The sequence below is a fragment of the Mus caroli genome, unplaced genomic scaffold, assembly GCF_978045245.1.
Source record: "Mus caroli unplaced genomic scaffold, Mus_caroli_1 scaffold_15, whole genome shotgun sequence".
Classification (NCBI taxonomy): domain Eukaryota; kingdom Metazoa; phylum Chordata; class Mammalia; order Rodentia; family Muridae; genus Mus; species Mus caroli.
In genome coordinates this window covers 93,405,677-93,416,595 of record NW_028227270.1, presented here as the reverse complement: position 1 = coordinate 93,416,595, position 10,919 = coordinate 93,405,677, and the positions used below count along the sequence as shown (strand labels likewise).

Sequence of the window (10,919 nt, the reverse complement as noted above, 5' to 3'; positions counted from 1 at the left end):
GTAACACTAGGGATGTTATTTTTCTCTTCAGACTGAATATTTCCTCTAATACCTTTTGTAGGCCTGGATTAATAATTATAAACTTAGTTAATTTGTTTTTATGCTGGCCTCAAAGTCAGAAATCTGCCTGCCTCTGCTTCCCAAGTCCTGGGATTAAAGGTGTGCACCACCACTACACGACATAAATAGAGATTTAGGTATTTTACTTTTCTATTGAGGGTATATTAAGATCTGAAACCTCACAAATAATGTCTGTATGACCTACACTTAGGTGATTCTTTCTCCTTTCAAAGGATAAAAAAATATTAGCAACTCTCAGTGTCAGTTGTAAATATAACAATAAAATTGACTTTCTGATCTAGTCTAGATTCATTTAAACAGGAAGAAGAGAGAATTGGTAGCAACCCCAGGAAGAAGCCAGCAGTGATCCAGCATCTTTACCACTCTACTGTTCGGGAAATCTCTTTCATGATATTTCAGTGTCATTTAGTAGAATCCTTACTTTGATTAATTCCTATATTAGTATTCCTTAAAAATGAGGCTATCAAAATAAAGAAGAGATCTCTAACCATGAATTGTAGAGGGTAAGACAGATTGCAGAATAGTTATGTGGATAAAAAAACCTAGCATGGGGATGTATATTGATAAAAATATTATAACCTGAAATGCTCTCTGGAAGGTGTTTTAGGTAAACACTAATGTGCCCTATGAAAGAGTCAATTGCCACTGAGAGATAATTTAACTTTGTGAGCAGTAAGTCCTTAATATTATCAAATTACTGGGTGTTGAGACCATTTCATAATTGGACTATGAGAACTTTAAAGAGTATGGCTTAAGAACTTATTAGAGAAACCTGTGAATAGTCCATTTAATAAACTATCACTTTTAGTTCAAAATATCCCAAAAACTTAAGCATACTGGAGTCACATGCAATTTTTTTTGTTATTTTACTAGATGGTGGATGCCTGTCATTCTTAAGTTATTTCAACATGTCCATTTTATCAGCAGCTTTGTTGTACTTTTAATTATGATCAAATTGTGCTTTGATCAGCATTACTTTATTATGACTCTAAGGTACAAATTGCCTAATATTTCAACCAAACATCTCTCATTTGTGATAGGATGCTTTAAAGTTTTCATAACATTTTGTACAGGATGAAAAATAAAAGATAGTGACAAATTTTCTTTTTACACTTTAATCTAGTATGTCTCTTTTGGTTTCTTTGAAGAGACCATATACATACATGTATAACTTCAAATGGATAAAATTATAAACAGTCATCAAAAGAGTGAATAATTGGGTTCATTTTCAAACCTTGAGGATGATCAGGTGTTGCCTCCAACAAACACACATTTCAGGTATTTGAGATTGAGGTCAACCTTGTATGTGTCAATCCCTAAGCAGAAGGACAATTCAAATAAACCAAAGAGTGTCAAGTTTCTTCATCAGCTGCCTGCAAGGATTCCAGAGCAGACCACCCAGAATAGTCCTCATTTTTAATTCCAGGATGAGCCTAATAACCAAAATTATATTCAACTGTCTATAATTTATACTGTATGTGCTTGTTTTTAATGTTTTCCTTTTAAAAATTGAATTGCATTTAGAGAAACTTTAATAATGTGAAACTTCAGCTGTAGACACTGAATTTCATTAGTCTAGCACTTGGTATTCTGACCTCATTGGATATCTAAAAGCTAGAACCAAATTCCAACTCCATATTTTCTTATATTGAATTGATGACAGATATATCATATCCTTTAAAACAAGCATGATGAAGTAACATAAAAACACTGTCTCAACATAAACTTGTTAACTGGATGGTTTCGAGTCACTGTTATACAAGCTAGAGTCATCAGAGATTAAAAAGCCTCAATCGAGGAAATCCAGCCAAAGTTTTCTTAAGTAGCAATTAATGAGAGAGGTCCCAGCCCATTGTGGGTGGTGCCATCCCAGGCTGGTGATCCTGGGTTCTATAAGAAAACAGGCTGTACAAATCAGAGGAAGCAATACAGTAAGGAGCACTCCTCTATGGCTTCTACATCAGCTCCTGCCTCTAGAATCCTGCCCTGTTTGAGTTCTTCTGCTGAAATCCTTCAGTAATTTATAGCAAGATGGAAATGTAAGCCAAATAAAACCCTCTCTTCAACTTGCTTTTTGGTCATAGTTATTAATAAAAGCATAAGAAACCCCAGCTAATACAACTTCTGTTTCAGTAATACCAATGGATGCTGACAGTTTAGAGGTGATTGTCCAGCACCTAGGAATAGTACTGTCAAAACTACTATGAAGAAAAGTTAAACTTTTATGTCAATTTTTCTGTTTGTTTCCTTGCTTGCTTGCTTGCATGCTTGTTTTTTTTTTTTTTTCTTATTTTCTTGATAATTCAATCAACTTAATACAAGCTAGGATTACCCGGAAAAAGAATTCTCACTTGGGAAAATACATCGACCATGTTGTCTGTAGGCCAATAAGTAAGCCTCAAAGCAGCACTTCTTCATGACTTCTGCTCCAGTTTCTGCCTTCATGTATGCCTTGACTTCCTGCCTTGATGTCTTTAGGTGATAGACAGTGATGTGGAAATGTAAGTGAGGAAATCCTTTCCTCCCCAAGTTGCTTTTGGTCATGTTTTTTTGTCATGAAAATAAAATTATTAAGACAATCTCTTAAGTAGCTAAGCCACATAAAACATTGACTGACTAAATTTTGTTCTTGCAAAATGAGTTATTTCAAAATGCATTATTCAAAATTAAACTCTTTCATCAATGAGAAAAGTGGTTATAAAAAGACTACTCACCATGCTGAGTATCCACTTGATGAGTTCTAGAAGCTCTTTGGTTTTGGGCTCAATATCTTTTGCTATGGAAAGGATATCATCTTTGGTTCCTACCATATCATTAAGTTTCATCACTTGGTATTGCAGAGAGTCATTCCAGGTACCTATTAGACTTAGTAGTGTGTTCAGAACGTCTTCAAGACTGCATAATTGATCAATTATGTTAAGAGAAATGAAATGCAGAAAGATTGGTTACATTTGATTTGTTATCAGAGAGACTGAACCAAAATGTCCATTTATAATTCTGGTGTGGATTCAGGATATTTTAGAAATAACAATAGGGTAAAACTTTAAATTTTAAAATATTCAACTATCATCTGCTAAAATGAAAAAATATGCTACATAAATAATGACATTTAAAATTAGTCTCATGTTCATTCTTTTTCATAAGAATCCTACAATATGACCTCCCTCTAAGATCTTCTATATTGGGTTGTTTTCTTTGTTATCATGATCTACAACTTTGGAGGGCCAAGTATGTGCCCAAAGGAACTGATTTAGGAAAGATAGATGATACCACTGTCAATGACAAATCATTAAACTAAATTTATAAAACACGTAAATTATATTGCTTGAAATCACACTCATTTTAGGGCTATTTTAAGGATATCAATGCAAATATTCTTAAGACAATCTGATGTCAATAAATGTGCTTCCTTCAGTCTTCATGATTCCCTGCCCTTTCCTTCTGGATAAGTAATACTTTAGATAGTGAGTACTGGAAAAAACATGGCATTTCTTTGTATTTAATAACAACATTGAAGGAAATTGTAATGGAACCTTGAAACTCCAGTGTGTAGTCAGTGCCAAGTTCATGCATTGAACTCATTTCTAAATTTACTATATGTCTTGGTTACTTTAGTGACTGGTAATTTGTACCATAGAGAGAAATACAATGAACATTGCAGCAGAAAGATGTAAAAGATATGGAAGAAAGGAACAATTCAAGTAGTAATGCCAAATAGACTGCCTGAAGCATTGCAATATGAGTAAGAGCAAAGACTTGAGTTGCCTGAAGCCTACACTCCATCCTGACAGCATGCTGGTGTTATAAATTCTTTGAATGTTTTCTAACACCATGTTTCCACATACCAGCTAGCTTTTATGAGAGTTGACTTAAGCAATGGCAATAAAGGCTGTTGTAAGAATGTCTAGACACAGAGTGGCCCTCCACATTTTTTTCTTTTACTTCTTCCTTAACCTTCTCATTATTTTCACATGACATCCAAATCAATTCATGTAAGGATAAGTTTATATTAAAGAATCTATAATAAAAGATCATACCAATTTTGAACTACAGTCTCTGTGACATGTAGAATTTCTCATCAACACTGTGGACATCATTTGCTGATGAACATTACATAGTATATACTTAATCCTTTGAACAGGTGCTTTCAGTTAAGACAGATAAAAAAATGTATAAACCCTTGGAAAAATGAATGCATAAGTAAGAAGCAGATATAGAACCAGGAAAGTCTTAGGATTCAAGAAGAATTATCATAGTAGTCACTAAAGAAACATGTGCCAATGACATATAATATGTAATGAAGTCAATTGTGTTTATGTATCTTGGGTACACACACACACACACACACACACACACACACATACACACATATAAATATATATAGATAGTGATGTCCTTATCTGTTCAAAGTTCCCTACAGAAAAATAACTCAGTTCACACTGATAAATATTGCATAAATAGGCTCCTGTAAACTGTCAATTTATGAAAATTTGCCACAATATTATTTGTTTGATTTTTTAAATTTTTCAACTGTATATCATAATTTATATTTCACAGCCCACTCTTTATTCCTTGTTTATGCTTTTGTGATGACCACACCTATCATGGTACTTAAAGAAGCTTTAGACAAAAAAAGCTGAGGACTCACTGGGAAATTTTGGGCTTAGGGTATTGTTTCAAGAGTGTTGGTGGGAAAGAGACAGCAGCTGTCAAGCCACTTGGACATGTTCTCCTTATTTTTGTACGACTCTAACATCTGAAAATATAAAAAAGAAATGGAGTTGGTTAGAACTTGGAAATTAGTGTGTGGCCAAAACATTAATTTATTTAATGTACATAAAATTTTTACAGAACACCAATGGCTCATGCTCTAAGATCAACAATTGATAAATGGGACCTCATGAAACTGGAAAGCTTCTGTTAGACCAAGGACATGGTCAACAAGACAAATCTGCAGCCTACCCATTGAGAAAAAGTCTTCACTAACCCCACATCCGATAGAAGGCTAATATCCAAAATATATAAATAACTCAAGAAGTTAATGACCAAAAAAACCAAACATCCAATCAAAAAATGGGGTATAGAACTAAACCAAGAATTCACAACAGAGGAATCTCCAGTGGCTGAGAAGCACCTAAAGAAATGTTCAAAGTCCTTAGTCATTAGAGAAATGTGAATCAAAACAACCCTGAGATCCCATCTTATACCAATCAGAATGGCTGAGATCAAAACCTCAGGTGGGAACACATGTTGGAGAGGATGTAGAGAAAGAGAAACGCTCCTCCTTTGCTGGTAGGATTGCAAACCTGTACAACCAATCTGGAAATCAATCAGGAGGTTCGAAAATTGGGGGAAAAATCTACCTGCAGACCTAGCTTTACCACTCTTGGGAGCATACCCAAAAGATGCCCCATCATGTCACATGGACACATGTTCCACTACATTCACAGCGGCCTTATTTGTGATAGCTGGAACCTGGAAACAACCTAGATGTCCCACAGCAGAAGAATGGATACAGAAAATGTGGTTCATTTACCCAATGTTAACTACTCAGCTATTAAAAACGAGGAAATCCTGAGTTTTGCAGGCAAATGGATGAAACTAGAAAATATCATCCTGAGTGAGGTAACTTAAACTCAAAAGGACATGCATCGCATGTATTCACTAATAAATGGATATTATCAAAACAAACAAACAACAACAACAACAAAACATACAAAATACCCAAGATACAGTCCACAGAACTCAGAAAGGTCAACAAGCTGAAGTGCCCAAGTGAGGATGCCTCAGTCCCACCGGGGAGAGAGAAGAAATTAATCAGAAGTGGAGAGGAGGAAGAACCTGGAAGGGAAAGTGGAGGTGGGGAGTGGGGGAGAGAGAGAAATTTGATCTGGTATTGGATGAGGGAAAAGGGCTGAATCCCTGAGGACCAGCAGAAAGAATTGAAACAAGCAACCTCAGAAAATAAGAGGTTGGGGGACTCCCCAGAATGCACCAGACACCTGGGAGGTGAGAGACTCCCAAGAATCAAAGGGAGGAACCTTACATGAAATGCCAAACAGTAGGGAGAGGGAACTTTTAGAGCCCACCTTCAGTAGGAAGACAGGACATCAAGTGAGGGATGGGGCTGCCATCCCAGTCACATCTCTGACCCATAATTGTTCCTGTCTGAAAGAATTGCAGGAATGTAAATGGAGAGGAGCCTGAGGAAAAGAAGATGCAGAGACAGGCCCAAAGTGGGATCCAGCTCAAGGGGAGGTCCCAAGGACTGACACTATTACTGATGCTATGGAGAGAGCTCACAAAAATGGATCTATCATGACTGCCCTCCAAAAAACTCAACAAGCAACTGAAGGAGTCAGATGCAGATATTTGCACCCAACCAATGGACAGAAGCATCTGACCCCTGTTCTTGAATTAGGGAATGCTGAAAGAAGCTGAGGAGAAGGGCAATCCTGTCCAGGACCAGCAGTAGAGGACTTCCGGGTCTGTGTTCATTCAGAGATAATGCACCTAACCCTCAAAAGACTGGAGGACCCAGGGAGTTTAGAGGTCAGATGAGGTGGGGGTGGGGTTATCCACGTGGAGGCTGGGTGGGGTAGGGTGGGGTGGATGTATGTGATGTGGAACAGATGGAAGGTGGATGGGGGGGGCAAGGAATGGTATATGGAGTGTAAAAAATAAATTATAAATTAAATTAAAAAGAAAATAAGAAAACTCAAAGCCCATCCCTAGTGACACATTTCCTCCAGCAAGGCCACACCTACTCCAACAAAGACATGCCTCCTAATCCTTATAATCCTTTCAAACTATTCCACTCCCAGGTAACCAAGTGTTCAAGTATATGAACCTGAGGGGGCGATTCTTATTTCAAATACCACATTACAGAGAATTTTATTATGTTAGAGTGACATTGTTAAACTCATAAATAACTTCCAAGGAAAAGTTATCTTCTGAAGTAATTGTTTAGGAATGGTTTCCACCTCTGGAGACCACAAGTCTTTTATCTTGTGAAAAAAAGAAACAAGCACAGAATGAAGGAATGTGAAGTATGGCTTCAGAATGGCATCAGTGGAAGTGTGTAAACCAACTCTCTAAGCAAACAACCATGACAATAAAATTATTTTTAAAACCAAAAAAATTGTATTACAAACACAGCATAAAGTATAACTTTAAGAGATTAAAGTATTAAACAATTTTTGTCTTTATGTAAGTAATCTCATTTGATTTTTTTCATCTAATTTTCTAATTTGTCTTTCTCTTTCTATTTAATATTCTCTAGTTCTGTCCCTTATTCTAATTTTTTTATATAGTGATAGAAATCCCTAGAAATGTCCAAGGTGAAAAATACAATGTATTTTAAATTTTTATTTCTCTAAAAGTTGAGTGTAATGCTATAATAAATTTGCATTTGTATTTATTAAACTTTTTCTTCCTGCTGGTGTATATGCATTGTAGATTGACACATTTTCTTTCTGTTCCCAGTAAATATTATATATGAACCATTCACACTATTTTTTTTTGCCTTTTGTATTTGACTATTATTGTAAGAAACTTTCATTTTGTTTTCATTTTTTTATTCGATATTTTCTTTATTTACATTTCAAATGTTTTCCTCTTTCCAGGTCTCTCACTCAGAAACCCCACATCACATCACCCCTTCCCCTCCCTCTATGAGGGTGCTCCCTAGCCCACCCACCCACTTCCATCTTCCCAGCCTCACATTTCCCTACACTGGGGCATTGAACACCCTGTTTACATATCCAATCTGTTAGTTTATGTCTTTTTATTTTGGAATTGAGTCCATTGATATTAAGAGATATTAAGGAATAGTTATTGTTGTTTCCTGTTACTTTTTGATGCTATTTTTATGTTTCTGTGCCTATTGTCTTCTGATTCTCGATTCTTTCAAGAGTCATTCACACATGAATCTTGACTTGAATTGTCAAATTTGACAAACATAAGCATAAAACCTGGCGATTTTCAGAAAATAATAAGACATGAAAAAATTAAAAACATATGGTTAATTGTTACACATTATTTTTTCTTTACATGGTCTGTGATCGTGTGAAGTGCTGATGTGACCAACCCACATATTATTTTATATATAAACATTTAATATTATTTTACTTAATATGTCATTAAGACAAATATTATTTAAAAACTGGTTATCACCGACTGTGTAAAATGTTAATGGAGTACCAGGAATGTTAAGAATTTGAAACACTGTGAGACAAGAATGAGGAATGAGACACTCATGAATAAAAAGGCGATGTGAATAAGTATTTATTGCAAATGCAGAGACATATTCTACTCATGCTGTTGTTGTGCTGAAGCCTTCTCTGCTTTGCTCCATTATACTAACTGACCTTAAACAAATCACATGCAGTCCTTGGGAGGAAAAAGCCTATTTTCAGTTACCAACCAGCCCTCGTACTGAACGAAATCTAGCATGGGCGAACTTTAAACAAGACTCTTAGCATTGGGGATTTCTGAAAAGAATTTGGGCCCTTTCATGACACAGTTTTAGTTCAGTGTACTTCTGTTTCCTATACACAACTAACTAAAATACAATTTTCCTTTACTGAATGGCTGCAGTGTGGCGACAGAAATATGACATTGGAGTTCCTTATAAGTAATATCAGGAAATCATGTTTCAATTTCTACAGCTCTATATGCCAAATATAAATATAAACAAAACTTAAAAATACATGTATTTAGAGAAACATGAGAAAGCTTAGTAATGTGTGCAAATGATGTTCCCTGAAGCTCCCCTATTCTTTCTGGGTTTTGTTTGTTGTTACTGGTTGTTTGCTGTTGTTGTTGTTTTGTCCTTTTTTTTTTTTTTTTGGTAATAGTATTTTACCCATGGAAATGTATTACATGGAATTTGCTTAATAAATTTCTATTACTTAAGTTATAGTGAAGTCATCAATGTGAATGCTTTATGGGGAGGGGCAATGAGATAAACAAGGTACTCACAAAGTTAAAGAATGTTTTCGAAGAGAAGTCACTGATGAGCTGAGACAGAATGAGGGTAGTGAAGGCTATGTTGTAAGTAAAAAGCAACATAAATCCATATCTATTAGAACTTCAGAAACAGACTTATTAAGTGTTCATTATAATACTGACACCATGTCCATTGTCACAATCTCAACACTGATTTGGAACAGGTAACATGTAGGTATTAAGAGGACTAAACCTATTTCACTTCCTTTTTCTTTTAATTGGATATTTTATTTATTTACATTTCAAATGTCATTCCCCTTTCCTGGATTCCCCTCTGAAAACCCCCATGACATCACCCTCCCCTGCTTCTATGAGGGTGCTCCCCCATCCACCCACTAACATGCCCCCCGCCCTGGCATTCCCTTACACTGGGGCATCAAGCCTTCACAGGACCAAGGGCCTCTCCACCCATTGATGCCCAACAAGGCCATCCTTTGCTACATATGCAGCTGTAGCCATGGTACCTCTATGTGTACTCTTTGGTTGGTGGTTTAGTCCGTGGGAGCTCTAGGGGGTCTGGTTGATTGATATTGTTGTTCTTCCTATGGGGTTACAAACCCCTGCAGCTCCTTTAGACCATTATCAAACTCCTCCGTAACCCTGCCTTCCCATTAAGTCTCCCATACGCTGAAATCTTTAAACAGATTGTCCTAGCACCGAAGAGTTTCTGAAAAGCTAACGTTATTAAAATTATTTTTTTCCATCTTCAATCACAGGAAAAGAGACTCATTCTATTTATTCCACTGGGTTCAGTACCATGCACTGATTCTCTGTTGACTATGTACAATGTCAATGGAGACTGGCTGTGTGCAAAATAGATGAGGCAATCGGAGATGTTTCCCAGCTACTTCTACTAGGTTTTTATGTTACAATTGTGTTTTTACAGATAATCTTTCTGTAGAATTTTAGCCAAATACCACAGTACATGTGTGTCTTTGTTAGTTAACCTCATGTTCTTTATTTTTTTCAAAACGATATTCTTTTAATAGTTCAGTAGAAATAATTTTTCAAATCATCAAAGGTTTTGTTAAGTCCTTACACTTCTACAAAACCACCCCATTCTTCATGTTCCATTTTTCAGTTGCTAATGTTTAAAAAAAATATGGTAGATATTTAATTAGAAATTTAGTTTGCAACAATTGTACATGTGGTGCAGAATAGTTATTGACAGGAACATTCTTTTTGTGAAGAGCCTATAGATAAGCAAGGTACTTACAAATATCCTGTGCATCTCTCTATTGAGTTTACTGATGTCATAAGACAGCATAATGGCGTAATCAATCAGGTTCTTGAGGTACGCTTCACCATGTCCAGCTCCAGGGATATGCACGGGCAATGAGACAATGTTCTCACACAAAGCAAATTAGATACTAATATCCATAGGAGTCCCCCGTTATAGAGGAACAAGAGGTCATGATCTACTTGTGTGAGGTTATTAATTGTATTTTTACCTCATTATCAAGTGTACTTTTAACTCTACACTGTACCTGCCACTCTAGTGTCTGGTGCTGTGCAGGTAGGAATAAAGATCTTTCTCTGTGAAAATATAAATAAATATGTTACACATTTATACAGTTTGGAAAACCAGATATTTCCCCTATTTTCAGACTGATAGCAAAAACTTTCAAATATATCCTAAGTTAATTTAGAGTGAATGGAATATTTTACAGTTATTCTTTGGAGATAATTTGTCTTAAAAATGTATGATGATTTTCTTTGGCTATTCTCTCAAATGCTGTGTTGATTATAGTGGGTAATACTTACATTATGGTAAGGTCAATTTACCTGTGTTAGCTTCATTTTCATGAGTAGTAAGAAGAAATGCATTA

At 35.8% G+C, this 10,919-nt stretch overlaps 1 pseudogene; it reads right to left on the bottom strand.

Moving 5' to 3' along the window:
• Positions 1–1,281: 1,281 nt before the first annotated feature.
• Positions 1,282–10,444, bottom strand: LOC147001038 (prolactin-7C1-like; annotated as a pseudogene).
• Between the last annotated feature and the right edge of the window lie 475 nt (positions 10,445–10,919).